Consider the following 23,022-nt stretch of genomic DNA (forward strand, 5'->3'; position numbering starts at 1 on the left):
ACTGTTAGTCTTGATAAATATGATAAGCATAAATTACAAAAATTTTCCTAATAATAATTCATGGGATTGTTTTAAGCAGCATACAGGAAGTGGATGGTTGAAGAGCGCGCGGTAGACCTTAGTTCGGTTACTAAGTCCATGACTGATCTTTGGACTTGACCTCACTCTATATTTACCTGTATGTGTGTGTGGAAGGGAGAACTTAGGGCAAAAAAAAAAAAACCTAAATCTGACTGTGAGGTTCCCAACTCTGAAGCATTCCCTCTCTGTAATGACCTCCCACAGGGCCGGCGGTGGACATCGGACCAGAGAGCCACCAGGGGTGTCTAAGGGCGCGGACGTCGTAAACTGGGTGGAAACGACGGAAAGAGGTCAGGGTGGAAGGGTCGGGAAGCAGTCAGTGAGACGAGGAAGTAGCTTTGCACGATGTTGGTGTTGGTGGTGGTGGTGATAGGGGAGGGAGGGAATGGGGTGGGGACTGTGGCTGTGTCGACCCCCACCCTCACTCACTATGTCGTAAAAATGGCGGCGCGGAGACCAGCGCACCTTGAAGCAGGGCATGATGGGGTGGGGGAGACAGGCTGCCTTGTGGGAGGGGAGGGGATGTGGGAGCACTAGTACGTGCCAAGTCGGTTTGCCGCTCTCAGTGTTTGATAATGAGCTGCGACTGGTAGGCCATCGCTGTGGGGAGCTGGGAAGCCCCAGCCGCCATAACCTTCCTCTCCAAAGACTTCTTTTGCGCGGTTACAGGGTCTTTCTTAAAGGTCTACCACAGGGTGTTTTTTTTTTTAAATTCAAATATCTCGGATAAACTCAGAGACGACTGTTTCCCACCAAAATAATCTCCCCTTCTTCATTTGTTCAAAACATGTCTACAAACTCCACTATTCACAGAAACTGGATCATAGTCCAGACAAAAGGATATTTTATGGATACACTTTCATTGAAACAGCTACAAAGGTAAATAGATGTGATGATGTGTATCTGGGCAGATGCTGACCTTACTCCATGGTGACCTTTACAAACTTGTAACTCGAAAACGTTTAGGTGTAGGGGAGGGGAGTTATTATATTAATATAAATATTTGGAAATAGCACCTGGTACTGAGTCCAATCCAGTGATTAATGGGGGGGTCGGGGGAGTAAGGTGTTTGCACTATCGTAGACCTTTAAAAGGCTAAAGATTAAAGACTGTAGTTCATTAGGTGTAGTCATATAAAATTATATCTCTTAATTCTTGATAGTGGAAATTTGCATCTTGTGGCTGCTTATTTTTTTCTTTATTATTTAGTTATTTCTTCTTGAAGTCTTTTTTTTCTTTTTCATTACATCCTAACTTTTTCTGTTAATTAATTTCTCTCAATTATGTTTTAGAGAGTTGAATGAAACTGGTTTTATCACACGGTGACTCAATGTTTCGGAAACAGAATATCGGAGAAGAAAGATTGCACGCGCGCGCACACTCAAACAAACAAATAAACAACCAAAGAAACAGAAACACAGACATCATGTTTTATACTAATTTGTGAACAGTGACTATCCGAACTCAGAAATGTTTGCTACTTGACTCTGGCTGGCAGGAGGACAAAAGGCTGGAGTAAACTATGATTTACCGTGGCATGGGTGTCGGATCACCCTGCGTGTGCTGCTGTAATAGGGTGTTTCTACCCACCAGACAAAGGCAGTTACACCAACACGGGAAAACCTATCGGGAGGAAAAAGCGAAGAGAAAACAACATTCTGCGACCTTTATCAAAGAAAACCTCCTGTTGCAAGTCCATACGACACAAACCTCTTTGTTCTTCTGCCCCTTTATTATCTGATGTTCAAAGCACAAGACTTCCTGGCAATTTAATTAATCTTGGTTTTATTTTACTCTCTCTCTCTTTCTCACATAGATTGTATTGCCAATCCGATCGTTGACAGAATTTTTGGCACCGATAATATATACATATCGAAAATATATATCGATCACTCATTTTTATTAATTTGTTTATATGCATTACATGTTTTCCGGTTGAGTTTAAATTATTTATCATGGTTCATTTTCTGCTGTATCTTCAACTTGTGTGTTGCAAGTTTATCCTTTCTTTCTCTCTCTTCCAAAGTTCCTGTCGTCTTTTGTTCCAGCGTTGCGCTGTGTGTGTAAATAAGATAACAATCTTCTCTGGCAACATGGGGGGACTGCTGACAGTGTGGGAGGAGAAGGAACCGGGAGATGTTCGTTCAAAAGTAGTCGAGATTGCGTAAGAGCAAGTCAGAACAGTACTGAATTGTTCCTTTAATTCCTCTTCCTGCTGAAGAGTGGAACTTTTGGGGTTTTAATTTGGGGTTTTAAATTTTGATTAATTTTATTTGTGGCTGTGTGTCATCTTTTCTAGAAAGCAGGTCATCATATTTGGGTTTAAAACCAGGTACTTAGAACATTCAAGAGAGTGGAGAAGCTAGAGTCGGAACTAAGAGGCGCGGTTCGATACCCGTGTAGCACAGCTTACTTCCTTGTCGATCCAGCTGGGTACCTGACTCAAAAGAGGGTTGGAAAGGGTAAGGCAAGGAGGGAGAGGAGACGGCACCGTCCTCACGAACTGCTGGCCTCGACAAAAGTGAAGTCTCTAACACCTCACTCTCTAACGACCTGTAAAAGGTCACGAGACGACATTTGCCTTTACCTTTTACTTGACACAATGACACCTGAAGACTGCATAACAATTCTTTAGGACTGCAAAAACCTCCAGGTTTATGTGAGAGGAAGCAAAGGCCGCCACCAGCACTTCTCCTGGTTTACAGGCTTTGGAAATTTCGTTCACCAAATATATATCCAGGCGACTTCCACCTGTATATTAGAAACACAAAATGACCTGATTGATGGCATCGTGTTTTCGACTGAACAAAATTTACATTTTAAAACGAACTCTCCTTTTTTTATTTTTTTTTATTTTTTTCCCCTCCTTCAGTTAAACAGGTAACAACCTTCCATTTTGGCTGTTGTGAATGACGGATGGTATTAGTTTCCAATTTGATGGACTTTGCAGCTTTTCAGCTCGGACTAGATAATTATAACAGTAACTACATCCATCTTCCTTTTTCTTCTTTTCCTCCGGTAATCAACATGATGGTGATGATGAAAGGGTAAAGGTAGGTGTTGTAGACCTTCCTCATCTCTAGACCAGCTGTTTTTGTGAGGGCGGTGCTCATCTCCTCCCCCTGCTGCTTTCCCTTCTACAACTCTCCAGAGAATAAGGTCTCCACTCTTCAGCTGGATCAATGTAATGGAAGCAGACTGCAACATGCGGGCATTGAACCGGATATGTGCTGACCTTTGGGTTTAGACGCCATTGCCCTAACCACTGGCTGTGGTGGCGGCATCTTCAGTCAGTATCATCACATTTATGGCACCGAAGGTTCTGGAAGCATTGTGAGTCCACAATGACTCGGAGAAGACTAAGACAAGAAAGATAAAAAGCGGAAGTCGGAGAGAAATTTATGATCATTTTTTTTTTTTTTTTTTTTTTTTTGAGTTTTGAAAAAGTCAAGCACGAGATTTTCTGAAAGAACACATTTCTGACCTTTTCCTCAGTACCACTGAGCTAGAGGCGATCCAGAACACGGGACCGCGGTGACGCGCGGTAGCTGACCTTTCACCCCAGCCCTCCCTCGCCCCGTGGCCACTGACTGCGGCCGCCCAGCGGATCGACCACTCACGCGCTCTGAGTTAGTGGTTACGACAAACCTGGTCCGACCACGCGACCGTCCGAACAGGCAGTGCTCACCTGCGCGGAGTGTCTGAGGATGGGGGACGTGGTGAGAGGGATTGTGGGGGATCTGTGTCTCGAGACATCTGAATTGTCCATTGCCTCTGTCTACTACTTTAGAATGATGTAAATGTTCCAGGGATGTGTGTGTGTGGACCACCTTATACTACTGATTATTTATTTATAATTATTATATATATTATTATTTATAATTATCATAATTAATATAATTATCAGTATACCACACACTTACATCAGAAGCATCCACAGACGACATAATATTCCCGGGTGTGGGGGATGGAGGTGGAAGAACCAATACGATACAGCACCCCCTTCGCTTGACACGTGACACGTGACCCCGTCTCCATAGAGACCGCCAGCTGGCTTGGTTAACCAGACCTGTCTTGGTTATCTCAAACGTCAAGTGTTCACAGGCTGCTTCCTGTACTAAAGGCATCTCGCTCTGCTGGCTACTTTCGTCGTGGGCGAGGAAACACCAACATAAACTAGATGTCGGCGAGAACAAACACCAACATAAACGTGATGTTGGCGAGAACAAACACCAACATAAACGTGATGTTGGCGAGAACAAACATCAACAGAAACTTGATGCCGGCGAGAACAAACACCAACATAAACGTGATGTTGGCGAGAATCTCGTGTTCATCGATTCCTCCAAACAAGTGTCGCGTCCCTGTGTTGCTGCCGCTGGATCCGTGAGGTACGAACACGGAGGGTCTTACCGGATGCTCTCGGCCCTGTACACACATACCGGAGCCAGGGGGGTGGGGACCTGATCTATTACTGTTCCTTAGACACAGCATGGTGTCGGCCGCTCTCGTGGTGCTGGTGCGTGTGCGTGAATGAGCGTGAGAACGCGAGGACGAGAGACTGTTATTATTGCCTTTTTGTTCGCCATATTTGTTTAGTAGAAACGAAAAATTTTTTTTGGCGTTTATGATTTAATTTTCTGGTGTTTTACTTTGGTTTTTTTTTTCGATTCACACTTCTGTCCACATTTAATCCACTTTTATGGTTTCTGTGTTCTTGTCCAAGTTTCCAAGCGTTTTCGTGTCTCATCCCCGTTTCCCTTTCCTTTGTCCCATCCACTTTTCTTTCAAAGTATCCAACCCACGTTCTTGCTTGGTATCTGACAAGAAAAACTGTTTCTTGCGCTTTGCAAAGAAAGAGACCCAAAGAGAACCACGTGATCAGAGATTGCAAGCAATGTGCACGCGCAGTGAACTGCGAAGGTCCTGCACGTGCACACTCCACGCTCGGAACTTGAAGAACCGTGGTTACCAAGCTAGAAATGATTATGTGCCTCGCTCTCACGTTCATTATACCTGGAATGTCTTTTGCTTGCGGAGGGCCACTTAGGTGAAAATGCTGACGGTGAAGTGATAGTTCCCTCCTCTCTTGTCCCTACCAGCCCCTGTTCTCCGAGAATTTGTTTAGCTTCATCCCTTCCCTGTTTGCACCAATTTTCTGTGCACGCAACCAGACCAGAGATGCAAGGTGCGGTTCTTAAAGCATGATTTTCTTTCCATTGGTTGCTTTAAGCATGAAATTACCTACACTAAAGGAGTGGAGAGAAAAATTCTTCACAGTTTTTGTTGTTGGTTAGTCCACCACCCATCCCCTTACACACCCCTCCCAACTTCTTCCGACGAACCTCACGCTTGCTCAGTCCATCCCTTTCTTGTCGACAAGCAAGGTATACCCATCTTCAGTACGACGGGTATCGATTTGTAACGGATACTACTCTAATTATCCACCGGTGTGGGTTAGTCTCTTCTTGATGACCCGCATACACCAGACTGTGATTCCTCCGATAATGACGTGCGATGGAGGAGCCAGTCGGGGGGTACAAGAAAGAATGAGCGAAATAGGAATAAGGGTGATTAGGAAAGAGCAAAAATTGTGTCTGGTGTTCGAGCAGAAACCTTACAGCAAAAAGGTTCTTTATTAAAAAAAAAAATTCCACACACATATATGTTCATTTTATACTATACTTTATACTAACTTAGCAACCTCATGTCACAAAATAAACAATTAGAGAAGCATTATTGTATCATCTATGAATAAATATTTAGATATCCCAGATGTTAGAATATTGGAGGTCGAAAAAAGTAAAATACTAGCTTATTATTTTTTTCTGATTGTCGTCTGTCATACCATCGTATTATAAATCATTTCACGGGGCGGTCCTGGGTTAGCAGTTCTTTAGCAGATACTATCAATTGTATTGATGATGTGCTCAAGACATACCTGTAGGGTTGGTTTTTTTTTTTTTAATGAAATAATGAGTTGGCCGAACAGATTGTTTCTGAGTTCGAGCACCTTTGATCATGGCTCTCCCACTGCATGTGACTAAGAACTGAAGGCTTTCTTTGTCGGCTATCTCGTGTCCCAGCACGGACTAGCTTTCTCTACCCGAAAACCCCGGAGATAAATGTAACAGATTTCTAGTAATGTCAGGAAAAAAAGACAGAGAGAATGTATTTGTTCTGTAATGATGCCAAGAAACGAATCATTTGGGATTTTTGTTCTTTTTTTTTCTTTTTGTCCACGCTGCTGCCAATCCGTTAACCACGATGCACAGGATCATTTCTCCTGGCAGACATTTCCAGAGTTTCTTCCTCGCAAAACAAAGAAAGTGAAAGAGGACAGAGGTTAGTGGTAGGGAAAAGAGAAAAGCTGTTTTACAGAGCCCTTAACATAACCAGACCCAAACTCTAAGTGAAGCCCGCATAGTCCTCCAACCCCCCGACTGTGTGCTCCCCCCAGAAGTAAATCCGTTAATCCAAGAACCTTTCTGAGCGGCTAATGAGTGGGTTGAAAGAGAAACTGTTATCAGTACCGTACTTTCCATCTCACCTAACTCTGACAAAGGAACTTCCCACCTCCTCCCTCCTTCTCACCGTACTTCATGTCATGTTGTGTTTCTTGGTCGTTTACACGTTCATTGTCCTGGACGTTATCACGATGATGTCATCTCTTCTCTAAGGAAAAGATGTCGAGTTTATCTTCTCATGTCATGAACAACAGACAGAAATATTTCTTTGCCTACAGAGATATGCGAGATTATTTTCGTAAAAAGTCCGGAATGTCTTGTGTGGTACAATTTCCGACATCTATATTGTAAACTGGCAAAAACATGAGTGAGTAAAACTCGCAAGCACACCCTGTGGCCCTGAGCAATTATAGGTTCATTGGTACATTTTAAAGATGTTTGCTTTCTGCCTCATGTAGACCTTTGCTTTCCCAGCTACTCATCATGCACTGCTTTCGCAAAGCTTGAACAACAAAGAGGGCGGCGTGACCCCCGCGGTCTGGGGCTGCAGTCAGCATAAATGTGCCCATAATTTTCAGTAGGTGAAGGGATCTTCCGGGCTGTTTTATGCACGGGAACCCGACAAATGAAGTCCCATGCATTCCAGGCCTGCATTGTTTTCAATGGTCGTGATGTGATAGACATTTGCTTCCTTTCCCACCTTCACCCCTTTATCCTCCGCCCTCCTGACAGACGTGTTTTCCCCCAACCCCTTGAAGCGACAGTTGTCACCAGGCCTCATTTTTAAAGGACAAAAAGAAAAAAAGGAAGCAACCCCCGACAAACTGACAAAAAGCACGAGGGGTAGATTCGTGCTGCCACTACCGGCAAAGGAGGTGTTAGAGCCGACCAGGAGGCTCACCCACGTCTCCGGGGTAAGGAAGTATCGAGGGAGATGCACCCTTTATGTTCAAGTGGGGACCTAAGGGCTCTTCACGGTGTCCGCCCAACGCCAGTCACGTGGTGCGGAAACCTCTGTTCTACGCCGGGGCATGCAAGCGAGCAGGTCATCGTTGTAGGGGTCAACACAGGCAAAAGGTTAGGAGTAAGTAAACGCACGGCCAGGGAGGGAGCCACGAGGTGACAACACCCCGGTGATGTATGATCAAAGGGAGACTATCTTCTGTGTAATATATTGGGGTGTTAAAAGTGTATTGCAGGAAACTTGGGATTCGAGGGGGACAGACAGAAACTGTGACATGGCAGCGTCTTGTCTTTTGTTTTTTATTTATTTATTTTTATTTATTTTTTTTTTGTTGCTCTTCATATAAAGAAAAACGAGGCTCGACCATCATTGATGCATCAAAATAAAATAAATAGTTTTGCTCAAAGTTTGAGAAGCTTTTACCAAAACAAACATAAATTAATCTATATGAACACGAAGTAAAATTAATTAACCTTTAACTTACCAAAATATCCTCTGGATGATCGTCATCATTGTCCTTCTGCATCTTCTCCTTATTATCAGATTCTTTGTTATCATTACAGTTAGTTATTTGGTATGGTGATGTATAATTCTAGTAAGATAATTCATCTGAATTACACTTTGCTTGGATCTGGGAAGTACTTCTACTGAAGTTTTGTTGTTTCTTTTTTTAAAAAAAAAAGGCTGTGGTCTGTTTGTTCGAAAACTCTTTCAGTAACTGTAAATATAAATCCCAGTGCAACGAACACCACATCCTCCACCATCACCACGAAACATAACCTTTGACCTTACATTAGTCTCTTGTAAACCATAATCTGTCTTGCAAATAATTTTCATGCTGGTGAACCCGCGACAATGCGAGCTACCTGGGGTGGGATGGAGAGTGTTGTGTGACATGTCACCAAGTGTTATGGATGACACTTTCTACAATTATTCTTTTTTGTGGAGAAGAGGAGAAAAACGGGAGAGTGGAGATATGGGAGCGAGGGGTCGGGGTGGACGCAAGGGAGGTGGCGGTGAGAGTGCTCTCCCTGTCGCGCGCGACTGCGATGTGTCAACGTGAGTGGCGCGCGAGGCGCCTGGAATGCACATCACTTACATCAATGACAAGCCGACGGCCTTTCCGTCACGCAGTGATGAATCTGTGTCAGTTGCACGGTCAGCACTCTTTCCAGTTGTCAACCTCTGCAACACACTGTCTCCTCACTCTGTCCTGTGTTGTTCGTTGTGGAGGCTGTTCGTGTCTTCTCTCCATCCAACCCAATCCGCCATACCCTTCCCTGCTCCTCCTCCGTCTCCCAAACCATCTCTAGGGTAAAGTCTCTAGAACTCTCTAGACTCCGAATCCATCTTTTTGGTAGCTGTGAGATTTTCTTCTTTTTTTACCATTTCTTGTGCTATCATTTTGCTTATATTCCGGTCACGAGACCACTCGTTTCTGTCGTTACAAGACCCACCAATGACTAACGACTTAACAAACGATGGACCTGCCTTTAGGCAAATGCTCTCTAGAAACGAAGGCAAGGAGAGTGGTTTCTACAAAAAGAGGGGACGAAGGTGTTACTGAAGAAACAACATTTAGAGAGTAAGAGAGAACGAGGAAGAAAAGAAGGGAGCATAGGTGCAGCTGTAAAATTTTCGAAATAATTTCCGAACAAAATAAGAAAAACCGTTCACACATCCACCGCCGAAGGTTTTGATCCCCCCACCAAGAAAGTCCGGTTCTAAATTGAGAACTAATATCATATCTTTATTTTTCGTTCGTACTTCTTTTAGAAAATTGTGTAAGGGGTCTAAGTATAAAATAATATTTGCGCGCAAAAGGTACTCGCACGCGATGGGGAGGAGGGGTAGCCACCCCCAGCCCTCAAATAAATCAAAACACTCAGGTTGAGAGCACAGCGCCCTGTAACTCCTTACTATCCACACGTACTTGTTCACATGACATGCTCATAGCTCGCTTACTGCTCGATCCCCCGCCCCACCACCACCCCGGACACATGAAACAAAGGAACGATTGTATGCTAATCGTAACAGAGCCGTCGGCACCGGAACTCATTGTCTCAAAACAAAGCGAGAAATGTACGCCAGAGGACCCGCAACTGACAGAGCGAAGCCCCTGTAGGACACAAGGCAACTCCAGATTATTTCGACCTGGTTGGGGTTCCCCTTCCTCCCATCCTCCCGTCCTCCCTTCCTCCCTTCCCCTCCTCTCCTCCCTCTACACATGCGTCGAAGCTGTTGCACGCGGTGATCACCAATGTCGGTGGGCTTCCCTGTCAGTCGATTTGTCCCTTATTTACAGTCTGTCGTTGTCTAGAAACAGGAAGAAGGCAAAATATTTAATAGAACAAGGAAAAAAGTAGTTCTTAAGATGTAATTATATTCTTTGCTTTCTTTTTATACGCTGGTCGAAATGTTTATTTATTCATCTATTCACTTTATTTATTCTGAAATTGTGTAAGTAGTAGTTTTCTTTTCAATGTCTTTGTGGGACAATCTCGCATTTAATTTGCATATTTTGATAAATGGCTGAAGAAGGAAAGACAAATAACAACAACAAAAAAGACCCTATTGAGGTCGTACAATTTAACGCGTTAGAAATAAAGTTAAATTTAAATAATGTAAAATGACCGGAAGTGGTAGGTGTCGGTTGTTCGGGAGGGCATGACTCCCTCCGTACGACAGTTAAGGAAAATCAACTGAACCCAGGAGGCTAAAAATAAAGCAGAGAACAATAAGACCACCCGTGATACTACGTGGAGGGAGCAGTTCAAACTTACAAAAATAATAATAAAAGCTGTAAGCACACGAAGACCTTTGTCGGCTACGGAAAAGGAGAAAAAAATTGTTTGTGGGGACAAGGGTCACAGGTCTGAAGTGGTGAGTTGTCGTTGGGGCGAGACTGAGGTGCAATAAAATACAAACGAATTTAAGACCCCGGAAGACAGAAAGAAGCAGAGAATATATGCATTTCATTTCTGAGATTTAAAAGAATGCACATGACAGAACTGAATCATTATGTATCACAGCAGTTTACACACAAAGTTTCTGTAATCGACATTTTATTTGGCATAAAACATTATCAGTCTTTGCCGTCTATCAAAGGAATTAAAAAAAAAAAACAATTAAGGCAACATATAACCAAATTAAGGCAATGGCCTAAAAGTCATCGTGTGACATGACATTGCTTTGAGTTCACATGTGTCGGGCTGTTAGTGTAAGTGTTTTAAAAAGTGAAAGAAGAATATTATATAACAGAAGGATAAAAGTTCACTAAACCCATGAAAATGTGACCAACTGTTCTTAAAATATTTTCAAGGGCTTTATCCACCTCATTAGATAGTAAGCGATTTACTATTTGGTCACTTGTCCGAAATTTGAGTTGGTTAAATTTTTCACGTACACTGGACAAATAAATTCACTAACACTGTAATCGTATCTTAGATAATCGCTGTAACTAGAAAATTGCGGCAATATTTCTTTCTTTGTTTCTTTCTCAGGTATTGTGCAATCAGCTTTTCTCCTCCCCTTCACTAATTTTTTTTTTTTTTTTTTTTTTTTGGTGGGATGGGGTGATGCACATTTTAAATCACTGGATTCAATTCAGTGTAAGAAACTAATTTCCCAAATCTTATTCATAAATTTCCTTCTTTTCTACACGAGCCGCAAAACATGGACATTGAAGTCTGCGGACAGACATTTACTAATGTCCTGTTTGAAGCAGGATTCGTCTAATTAACACAGGCTCTCAGTTCTTCCACAGGCTGTAACCATGACAACTAAGCGAATCCACGTTCCACAGATTGAAACTTCCTGTCGTGCGTGACATTGCTCAATGATCTACATCTCGTGAACGAACTAAGAGATTGTAGTTCAGTTTGGGGAATTAATATATGTTAATGCTCTAAAATCGTTTAGTTATGGAAGGAGGACATGTTGTAGTCAGTTGGTCTTTAGCCGTGACTAACGATAACAATAATAAACAAAATAATTTATAAACATTTGCAACATTGATTTAAAAAAAAAAAAAAATATCTTAACGCATGCTAAACACTGTAAAAATGCACTCTGCAATAAAAATAGTAATTTGATAAGAATTTAAAAATCCAACAAATATTTTATTTATTTTAGTTTTATTTTGTCCTTAGAATAAAAACAAATTACATAATAGAAAATGTTATTCCATAGGTAGATTGTTTTATCCCGATTAAATTTCTTTAACATTAATCAACGAATGTTTCAGTTGGGAAAGAGAGTTCGCACGCACGCGTGCACACATACTCACGAAATAAACCAATTATGAACGCGCGCACGCACACACACGCACACAGCATTGCTTGCACGCATGCGCACACACACTTTGCATCCATGCATGTCTCCATCCCAGGCTGCTTGTCGAACAATGACTCATCGTGGCTGATGTTTCTTCAAACACCCTTTTCCCTACCTTAGTTAATTTTTGTTTTCATTTTCCTCTCCGCGTAGGTCTTGTCTCAATGGTCGCCTCCTCACTTCTGTAGGCTTCCATTCCACAAAATAAACCGAGTAAACACTGTTTTAGTTTCACAAGTTTTCAAGTAAATTTGCTTCCGAAATTGTCATTTACCACATGTGCGTGTCTGATCGTACTCGGCTACTTTTTTCAATTACTTATCTTTCACTTCGTTCGGAGCCCGCCGGAAGTGAGGCAAAACAAGTGATGTGTGAGATGGGGGGCCACGTATCTCAGGCAGAACCCGATCCACGACTGCTTCTGAATCTTTATATTTCTGAGTTACGGCGTTTAGGACTCTGGGGCCCTCGACTGTTCATTAGCTGAGGAGTCGGTGATTGTCTGAACGGCTCAGACTGCATTACATCACGACGATGAACTTCTGTAGGCTGTCCCTCCGCTGCGCTTCCTGCTGCTGCACACGACATCGTCCCTGAACCCTCCCTAAAACTCCCCAATTCCCATACCCACAAAAAAAGAAAAAAAAAACAAACTATAAAGACTTTTTTCCGAACTTTAGAAGGTCGTGACACAGAGACAGCGCCTTCTTATTTTAACGGGGTGAAGAGGTCAGCGAGGTCACGTTTGTGACCCCAGGACTCCCCACAAACGTCAGTGGAGTGACTGTGCGGGCCGGGTGAAGGGAGGAGGACGGTTTGCGACTAAAGGCTGTAGCTCATGTTGTGCGCAGATGCCGAGTTGTGGCCCCTACCACCGGGAGATAAAACCCACAGCTGCGGTCCGTCATCTGCCAGAAAGCAGTGCCTCCCCCCGGTTTCCCTCCCTCTCAATTTCTCTCCTCTCTTACCCTCGCCAACCCTCCGAGCTGCATCTACAACCTTCCTAATAACGCTTGCGTCTGTTTGTCTCGTCGGTGAGGAGTACAACACCGTCTTTCTTCGCCAGTATCGTCTAGCAGGCGAGCACTTATGACTACAAAGCACCAAGTACTTCTGTTAATTACTATAAACCCCCAGCCTCCACCCGAACTCTTTCCTTACCCATACCCCATACACATCACGAGCGGTTTGAAGAAAACACGAGAACATGAGAGAGAGAGAGAACACGAAACTGAATATTGAACAGTGAAAACTGAAAATTTAATTTATGGCTACCTGCTCAGCTGGCAACGACAGAACAAAAATTTAAAAAAAAAGCAGTTCAAATAATTAGGAGCATCTCTTGGTGTAAATCAGTGTTGCATGTGCCTTTGAACTTTGTACATAGATAGTAGAGCTAGAGAGAGAGATGAGGGGATGAGTGAAGTAGGCACAGAGAGCAGGCAGCCACACATACACAGGTTGCGAGACTGGGAAGGGTGTAATCAGAAATAACAATTATTTATTTACAAACAAACTTAAGCCATTCTTTCTCATTCCCATAATTGTTTATGTCATCCATTTAAAAAAATAATGCAGCTCGTGGAGACACACTGAGTGACAAGCAAGCAGGTAAACAACCTAGTAATAGTATAAACCTTCCCGTGATCTGTATCAGTCTTTATACCTCCTCTGTGGCAGTCTGTGCTGTTGGTGTTGCTTCAGGGCCAGGAGCCAGTCGATTATAGCAACCTTCCCCCCAAACTCCTCCATCTCTTGACTTTTAGTCTCCTGTAGGAGCCAGGAACTGTTCCACAGGTACACAGCACCACCTCACCTTGTGCACCCCTTCCTCCAACCTCCCTGATGTCGAGTTTACCTTTTGGCTTGTTTACAACTTTTGGCTTGTTTACCTTCCTGTTTGTGCAGCTCTTCTCTGCCACCTTCAAATGTCACCTGCTTCATACCTGGTATCAGAGATGAAGCCGTGCAGGTGGTTAGTGTCTCACAGGTGACTTCATAAATCTCAAGATATCTCTAACACCGAGTAAAATTTATTCTACTGTCGAATGCACAGTTGCTTCTTCTAGAAGTCATTTTTTTCTGTAGTACAAGAATTTCATACCTGTTAGTCCACAGTGTGTTAGTTCACTGTGAGATTTCTTCTAGTTTTTATTTTCTTGATGTTTCCTTGCTATGAACATGTTCAGAATATTAAAAAGAAATTTAACTCCAGATGGTATATCACGCTGCTGACAGGACTTTTATGAAAGAAAGATGAACTATCATAAGAAGGAAAGATTTACAACAAAGCAAAAATAAAACAGAGAAAGAGACGATTAAAAAAATGGACACCAACATCACAAATCTTCGAGAGATATTTTTTCTGATATTGGAAATGTCACACGAGGGAATGTGTTTATTTAACGAGGATGAATCACGCATCTACAAGCATTCACATTTGTGAATTTTCTCCGGGGGTGCCTTCCATGATGAACTCGCCATCGGGTTTCTAGAAGACAGCAGTGCCACCTGTTACCTTGCCTTGTTCTCGGGGTGTTCGCTGTCAGTTGATTCTGGACTGCATGGGGGAAGAGGGAGGACACCGCGATCTGCGACCCGATGATGGCCTCACTACCATTTTGGTTTGGTAGTCTGATCCCAGTCTGATGTATCTGGTATAGACTGCATTATAAAACTAATTATTTGTCGCATGTTGGACTTCCGATTATTTAATTAACAGCCTTAGTTCTTCCTCTGGCCACCACGACATCGGCCACACTCCAAGATGTCTTGAAGAACAGTCTTCTACGTGGTGTCATGTCGAGTCACGTGGCCAAAGACCAGCTTACATCCCTTGACAAGTAGATGTTGGTGGTGACCTACGAGTGAGGCAACCATTCTTCGTGCAAAGTTATTTATTTTAAGTTCTCTTTACGAGATCTGAACCGACCTCTTCCGGCACTTGTCCTCCTCTTGCAGAGGGTTGGTTCTGAAGCTTCTTCCATCTCCCAGCATGCTCCGTTCATGTGGATCTCTCCTCTGCCGTTGCCAGTGTCCACAACTCTTATCGGTGATGATATGTACTGGGATCGACAGCAAAAGTCAGACACACCCCACCTCCTACCCTCCCTGTGTGGACATGGTTCAGATCTCCTGCGTTTGTCGTTTGCGCATGCTTTGTGAGTGGGGTAGGGGGTAGGGGGCGTCTGTTTGCTATTGTGCGGAGCTCGGACTGGCGTCCGTAATTGTTGGGTCCAGACCCCTGGTGCTGGGGGTCAAATCCTCACGCGATCTCCTCGTTAGTTTGGATCGCAGCTTCCAGCGCCACTGATGTCGTCGTCGTTGTTGACGTCCTGTGATGTGGTGTTGCATTTCGCTGTTGGTAGGCACCTGAGCTGTTTGCAAAGCTACTCACGATGTGCAGCCAGGTGAGACCCCTGCGCCACAAAGACTCTCGCACCTGTTCACCTTTCCCTAGTCGATATTCGAGCTGTGCGCACCTGTAAACGCACGCATGCGTCCCGTGAGGATAGTGAGGGTTAGTGAGGGAAAAAAGCAAAGATTCCGAAATGAAATGCGTGTATTTCTAGGACACACGTGCACTCACGCAGGTCAGATGGGTTATCTTAGTTTGGGTAAATCCACCCGTTCTGGGTCCAACCAACCTGCCACTAAGGTAACTAAAACCGACAAATTGTGGGAGAGAAGTCATCAGTGTGACGGACTGAGTGGCGAACAGGTCGACATAGATGGACGACTGAATGGTTGACTGGATCGTCTTCATTCTCTGGATCGTCCTTATTTACCTTCTCTTACCTTCTTCAGAGCTCTGTATGAGATACAAGTTTGTCTCTCACTCGCTTGCTAGACCTGGAAAACAAACGAGCGACACAGCCGCTGTGAAAGAGGATGAGGTTCGGGGGGAATCTAGGTGGGGGAGGGGAGGAGAACTGACAATGAGAGAGAGGAGGTAGAGAGATAAAGAGAGATGAAGAGACTGCGGCTCGCTCGCAGCCATGTTTACGGCGACACCCGCACGGAGACACACGTCAAGACACAGAATATCCTAATTATGCATAATTCGATCCCAAGATAATTTGCCGGGCGCATGGAATGTCAGCCTTGGCACGGAAGGGTTATCGAAAGCACGAGGTGCGCTATTGTCTCCCTTTAAAGGTGTCCTTTCGCTTCTGTCAAAAGGCGTGCCACGAAAAAAAAATTTGTAAACTCTACCTGTGCAACAATACTCTCTCTCACCTCCTGCTCACTCACATTTATTTACATACAAACATACATACAGCGTTAGAGAGAAAAACAACTACATGGAGGATGTTCTGAATACACATAAGTATACACAATACAATAAAAAATATACAAAAATTCAATAAAGTCAGAATTAAAATTTTTGATCTCAGCACGACACTGAAATTTTATTCATACATACAAAAGAGAAAACAAAATCCGATGATGAATTTTGTAACCCACACACACTCGTGCCTGATCCTGAGAGATGCTCACTCACCCCCACTCCGACAGGAATGTTAATTTACTCGCTCACCCTCATTTTATCGGAGGCACAGACGTCTAGTCAGCTCCTATAGGTCTGCTACCTCGTAATGAAATAAAAGGTCGGCATCAGTAGAGTCGCCCCTCTATCGAAAAAAAAAAAGTTAGCCGCATTTTTGTCTAGCTCTTCACCTCGGGGTTTTCCCCCCGTTCTTTCCTTCTTTTCATCCACACTACTAATTGACCTGCAAGCGCCCCTCCTTCCGCCTTCCGGTTCTTAACATCATTTTATTTGCCTCCTTGTATTCGTAACCACAATAATTTTTTTTAACAACAAAATAATACAACATAAAAACATATTTATGATAATATATATTATTTATATAAGTGTTGTAGTTTTATGGACCTTCTTTTCGGTCTCCCATCGAGTACAAGTGTATTCTGGTTTTGTTTGAGTTTTTTTTTTTCTTTGTTTTGCTTTCCTTATCTCGATTTTTTTTAAGTTCTGAAGTGGCTGTTTTCTGTTAAATTTAGTCGGGTAACGCCCAGTAGTCTTGCTGATACCCGGGAACCTTAATTTCGCCGTGGAGTTCTGGAGTGACAGATAAAGAAACACAATCACAGAAACGGAAATAAACGAATCGTTTCGTGGTGCAGCGCCACCTACATTGTTTAGACGTTTGGTAGCATGCAGATGTCGCACCTTCTCCTCTGGTGGTGAGCAGTTCTTGCTGCACAGCAGCTCAGGTAGTTGGGATCAGTTCCACCTTTCGGGATATTTAGTCTTCAGGGTATCAGCCGGCGGAGACGGGGGTAGGGATGACAAGTTTCACTGGCAGAGCAGAGATAAATTTAAAAAAGGGAAATTTAGTGTTGAAATAAAAAAAAAATTTTTTTTTGCTTTGTTTGTTGTCTAAAATTATGTCTCTACCTACACTCCCATTTAACCTTGCGAACATCTGGATTAGCTTGTAGCTTTTTGACCTTTTACACTGACCTGACGAGCTCAGTTACATGGAAGACGCAGGCTTGTGGTTACTGGTCGAATCCAGCTAATCGAGTTCAGTCCATCTAGACACGGATTCAGAAATGTCCTCCAACTAGCTTTTCCTCTCAGGATGCTCAAAGCTCTGGTTTCCGTACTTTGTCTGAGTGTAGTTAAAGCATGCTGCCTCCTCCACCCCTGTACCCGGGGAATTGTTCATCGATATCCTACCCTGGGAATTGCACCCCGATATTCCAGCGGCGGTTATAAGAACCTCCGCAGCATCATGAGTTGTTTTGTTCTTGCTCTCCTGCAAATGGAGAACTGCTTTCAACATTTCCATCTTTTTTAATGTAGGGATGGAAACACGCGTGGCAACTTTTTTTTTTAAAATTCACTTTCAATTTCCATATCCAGTGGAATTCTTCTGGGTTTGCGAGACAAAATTCATAATCGAAATTGCAGTTCGGGTTCTTTCAACTTTCTTATCCAGAATTTTAATTTCACTATTTTCTATTTTATGCGATTGCAGGATAGTCTGGCATCACAGTGGGGTTAGTCTAACGAAGCCGGGGGATCCCTCACCTCCTCTACCTACACTCCCATCCACCCACGCTGTACAAGTTTGCTCGTTAGCTACGCCGTCGCGGGGTCAAAGTTCACAGATGTATCAGACAGTGTCGGAAACGTCCTGTTACCAGAAGCCGTTTTTATGTCCGACACTTATTGGCTGAGAGTGGCCTCCACGATGGCCTGGATTTGTCGATTGCTTCCCTTTGCTCTTACACCCAACTCCCTACCTAACCCCACACCCTCCCTTGTCTTCCGATGAGGGGTTGAAGAGGGAATGCAGGAGTTTGGGCGGGAAGGAGAGGGGGAAACCGTTCAACAACTCCCCCTTGTGATGTGAATGTAGTTGTTGCAGTTTTGTGAGCTTCGTTTGTCAGCATCCTGTAATTCCCTCCACACATTCCCCTCACCCAACTCTCACTCTCATCGGCTTTCCTTCATGTACCTTTGCATTCCGCATCAGTGTGTTCATTTCAGTAATGGACTCGTTCGTTCTGGTAAACAAACTTTCCAACCAATGATGGAGAGAGGCTCCTTGCAGGTGTAGTAAACTCTGGAGCGCCGCGCTCCTATCTTGCACCTGCAGAAAATGTAGAGACTGCATTTATCTCAGTCTTCATTTCTGTATTCATCTCCCAAGTTTTACGACCGCCAGTCAAGTCTTGTTACACCCAGAATCCCCGAGCTTTGTGTTCATCCCTTTTTATTTGTCTTTTTTTAATTAGTAGTAGTATCAGTAGTCTTATTAATAGTCATCGGGTTTTTTATCAATTTTTTAAAATTATGAGTGTCTTGCCTTCTCTCGCCGTGAATATGAAAGAATAAAAGTTATGTACCGGCAGGGGGGAAGGGATGAAAGCAAAGCGATCTAGTAAAGGATGAGAGGAAAAAGAAAAAAAAAATAAGGGCCGAGACAGCAAGAGAGAACGGATATATACTGCAAAGGGAGAGGTAGAAAGAACAAGAAGGGGTGGCAGAGAATGTCGAAAATACGAGAAGGAAGCAGAAAAAGAAATGCAGGGATTCCATGTCCTCCCGACAGCCCGCACAAAAAGAAAAAAGAAGAAAAAAAAAAGAAAAAGAAAAAAGAGGATTTCTGCCTCCGTAACTTGGAACATGCTATACATTTGTCTTTCAGTCCTTCTGTGCAATACGTCTCCGATCTTCAATCCCTTGCAGCCGACAGAGGGCGCTCTTTCTCAAGAACGGGGAATAGTGAGATGAAAAATGGAAATTGGGAAGTTCATTTTTCTGTCTGATCCCAGCTAAACCGTGTTGGGGCGAGCCAGCGTGATCCTTGTGACTGCGCATGGCACGAAGGGACATAAATCTCGACGCTGATTTAGCCTCGGGATTACTCGCCTTGATGAAAAGCACGCGCCGGGCTGCTCCTGATTGGTCGAAATTTCGGCGTGGGTGAATTTTCTGTGAAAAAGTCTCTTTCGCAAGGGTTCCTGGCTAAATCTGAGAGGATTGAACAATGTTCGGAAGGCGAAAATTTAGAAAAAAAATTCATCACGAGGAATGAGTGTTTGCGGAATTAATGAATATTTTACCGATTCGTTTTAGGGTGTCGTGAGGCTGGGGCTGTGACCTGGGGAAATGGGGAGATTTCTCCCCGTGCTGGCATCAACGGCCCTTACAATGTGTGCAATTCAGACACCAAAAAGGAAGATACGACAGATCAGATATTTACGATATATCCTTCAGAGAAAGAAGGAGGAGGGACAATTCAATCTTTCTGCTCATAATTCAATCACTGGGAAGGAAAAGCTAGTCTGTTCGTCGCTCACCCACTGAGCTTTTCACTCCGTCACTCCCCAAGTCGAGACTACCGGAAATAAAACATCCGCTGATAATTAAGAAGACAGACTAAACTAAACAGGACACTTATTTAAATACATAATTATTATTATTTTCGAAAGAGTGCATCAGCTTAGTCAGTGTTTGGTTTTGAATGTAGGGTTGGTTCTTTTTTCTTCCTCGTCGTCTTTTCTCTTTCCAATTCATTCTCTCTATCATCCTTACATTTCTGGGCAAACTTCAAGCCACTTGGTCGCCTGCCAAACTCTCGATGATCAGATGAGTCAGTGCAGTAGAATTCATTACAAGAAGGAAAGTTTCCAAGTGGAGGCAAGCAGGACGTGCGCGGTCTTCATGCGCCCGCACGATTAGTCGCGAGCATGCACGTGCGGCGTGTGAGAGTACCAGCATGCTTTCCGCGGTGACGTCAGCAACAGAACTACCTACTATCGTACTTCATACAGTTTTCAGCTTCTAGAATGTTGTTACCGGAGACCCCTCGATATGGCGTCCATAGACAGAGAAGGAAGAGATGGTGGTGGAAGGAAACTGTGTAAATCCTTTCTGGTCTGCTGCCAGGAGATAGGTCAGAGGTCAAATGTCTGAGCAAATTCAATTTTTACCCTGTAGACATCACGGGAGAGTGAACAGCAAACATTGGCTCTGATCCTAGATGTGTGCTAACCGAAGATATCTCCCTACATCTTTGCAGGGAGGAAGGATAATACACAACTTGTCTAAACATAACGAAGACAACTGATGCTGGCGTTCTGCCAGCTTTGGCTCCGTGTTTTAAGTAGTTTTTTTTATTTATATATATATAATTCAAAGAAATTCAGTTGCTTGAGCGTTGAAAAAAATTTAGTTGCATCAGAGGTAAAAAGGATCAGATGCTCAGAATTGTCTCACTTTGTGTTTGTCAGAACCATAATCGTTGCATTAAATCACAGTTAAAACATTAAAATAATGCTTTAATCCAAGTTTTAGAATTTATTTTGCTTGTTGGGGTCTGTTCACAGAATTCATCACCTGTCTTAATATTTGTTACTTTTGTCATTAGCTGTTACATTCACAGTGCGAAAGAAGAAGGAAATTCGCGATGTATGCAGCGCAGTGATTGTTTTTGTTTACAAGTTTGTTAGAAGAAACGAATATTAAAGAGGGATTGGATGCGCGCGTGCGAACACACTAACATTTGCAATAAATGGAAGTGGATGGGAGAGAGATAGTGCAATAATTAGGAAAGATAGTAATACTTATCAAGGGCAGAGAAAAGAGTGATACTTTAAATAGCATTTAGCGAGTCAAGCACAAAAAATAAATAAATAATAAAAATAAACGACATCGTGATACAATATCAGTAATGCAGAAAAATGTCTGATGCTAATACTTCAGCAATCATGTACAATACGTGTTTTAATAGCAACATTTTATTGACATCAAATGGTAGAATAACAATTGTCAAATTATGGATATGTTCTGTTTATTCCCACCATAGAGGTTAAAAAACTAAGACATGTGAATATGATCATATGCAGACATACACATATTTTAATTATATTTATGGAAGCATTTTTTAGCTTAAGATACATTAGTCTATTATCTGAGATACTAGAACACTTCAATGATGTAGATGACATGGGACAAGCCACATTAGGACCACAAAGGAACCACTTAAAATATAACCACCAAGCTGTGTACAGATGGGGTGAAAGTGTCATCGATTAACCTAATTTTTTGTGTTTTAATTACTAATATCACAGGCTATAAAAGCGTGCTAGGAATGAAACTCCTTGGTATTCAACCATCTGTCCAGAAAGTTTTCTCCTGCATCAGTGCGCACGGTCATTTTCTTTGCTGCGACTCCCACAGAAGACTGACTGCGGGCACCGCGACCACCAACAACTTCGTCATCGCCCCAACAACGAGTTCCTCCTGACACCGTCCTCCACCAATGACCACTGCCCTCTCACCAGGCCCTTGTGCTGGCGTCGGCGGCCATCTTAATTTGGATAAAACCATTCCCTGGCGCATGGGGCCGCCCGAATGGCAGGACAAATGTCTTCTGTCCATGCTTGACAGGCGTTGCGGCGTCAGACCTTGCCCTTCCACACGACACTCATCCACCACCCTGCCCCCAGGTCTCTCCATCCATTGTCCATCTCTCTTCTCCAGCACTCTCTCCCTCCCTCTCTCTTCCCCTTTCTCTCTCCCTGTCTTCTGTTGCATCAGGTGTGACGTGTTCCACCAAAGCCGCAGCAGCAGCAGCAGCAGCCAGGCCCAGCACTGGGTTAGCACAAGACAGCGGCTTTGGACCAATAGCGTTCGACTTTGTGTGAGGTACTGAATGTCGGAGCTGCGGGCTTTTCCTCCCCGAATCTCGCACTCTTTAAAATGGAGAGAACTAGGCTGAAACCCCTTTTCTTGTTTTTCTTCGTAGTTGTCGTCTTTTTGTTCCAAAACAAAAAGAAAAAAAAACAATTCTTCTTACCGTCGTACATACTGAGCTTCAGGTTAAAAACTTCAACAATCATTTCTTGGGTATATGGTGTAAACTCTATACACATAAACTTGTATACTCACAGAAAGACATATAATTGTACTAAGAGACATACCTCCTGTCAACATTATTTGATAACTCCTTTAATTCACTGCTGTCATTGCCGTCCTTCTCAGGCGCATCGACCATTCTCCATTTAGCATCCTGTTCAGTACATAAAATAGAAAGCCTTTTGGCTTCAATACCTGATGATGTACAAAGACAGAAATTGTAATTTGTTTTGTACGGTCAGCTTTGTGTTGTTTTGTCAAGTTACCCTGGTCAGTGCCAGACTTGAAATATTCCTGGCCATTGCAAAGAGGCTGTCGTCATCGAAACTGTCACCCGCTCGTCCATTATATACTTGAACCACATTTCCGTTCACTTCTTACAAAGCTTTTCTCTCTTGTTTTTTTTCGTTTTGTTACCTGTCTTCTAACTTTTTGTTTTGTTCTTGTTTTATAGTTTTGTAGAGAAAAACACTCTTGAAAACTCGCCTGCCAAACTGTAAGTCTTCACTCGCGATAATTGCTTTCCATAGTACTGTATACCATTACAATGATTCCCTATTTACATTGCTAATACACCGCCATGTCAGTCCTGTCTGCCACATTAACAAGAGAAAACCGAGACGATTCGGTTTAAAATTCTCGGCAATGTGTTTGGCATCGCGCATTTTAAAGTTTTAATTTCGGTAAGTAATGTAATTTTTATGTGTAATATACATTTGAATTTCTTTGCGGTATTTTTAAATGTAACCACACAGTCCGTCTTTAACAATATTTGTCAG

The 23,022-nt window shown here is 43.1% G+C and overlaps 1 protein-coding gene across 1 annotated transcript in view; it reads left to right on the top strand.

Annotated features, from left to right (window-relative positions):
* Window positions 1-23,022, top strand: part of LOC112556553 (homeobox protein Hox-A5-like) — a 41,914-nt gene that overhangs the window by 7,006 nt on the left and 11,886 nt on the right. The window lies entirely within an intron of this gene.

This window comes from Pomacea canaliculata, linkage group LG2, assembly GCF_003073045.1.
Source record: "Pomacea canaliculata isolate SZHN2017 linkage group LG2, ASM307304v1, whole genome shotgun sequence".
Classification (NCBI taxonomy): Eukaryota; Metazoa; Mollusca; class Gastropoda; order Architaenioglossa; family Ampullariidae; genus Pomacea; species Pomacea canaliculata.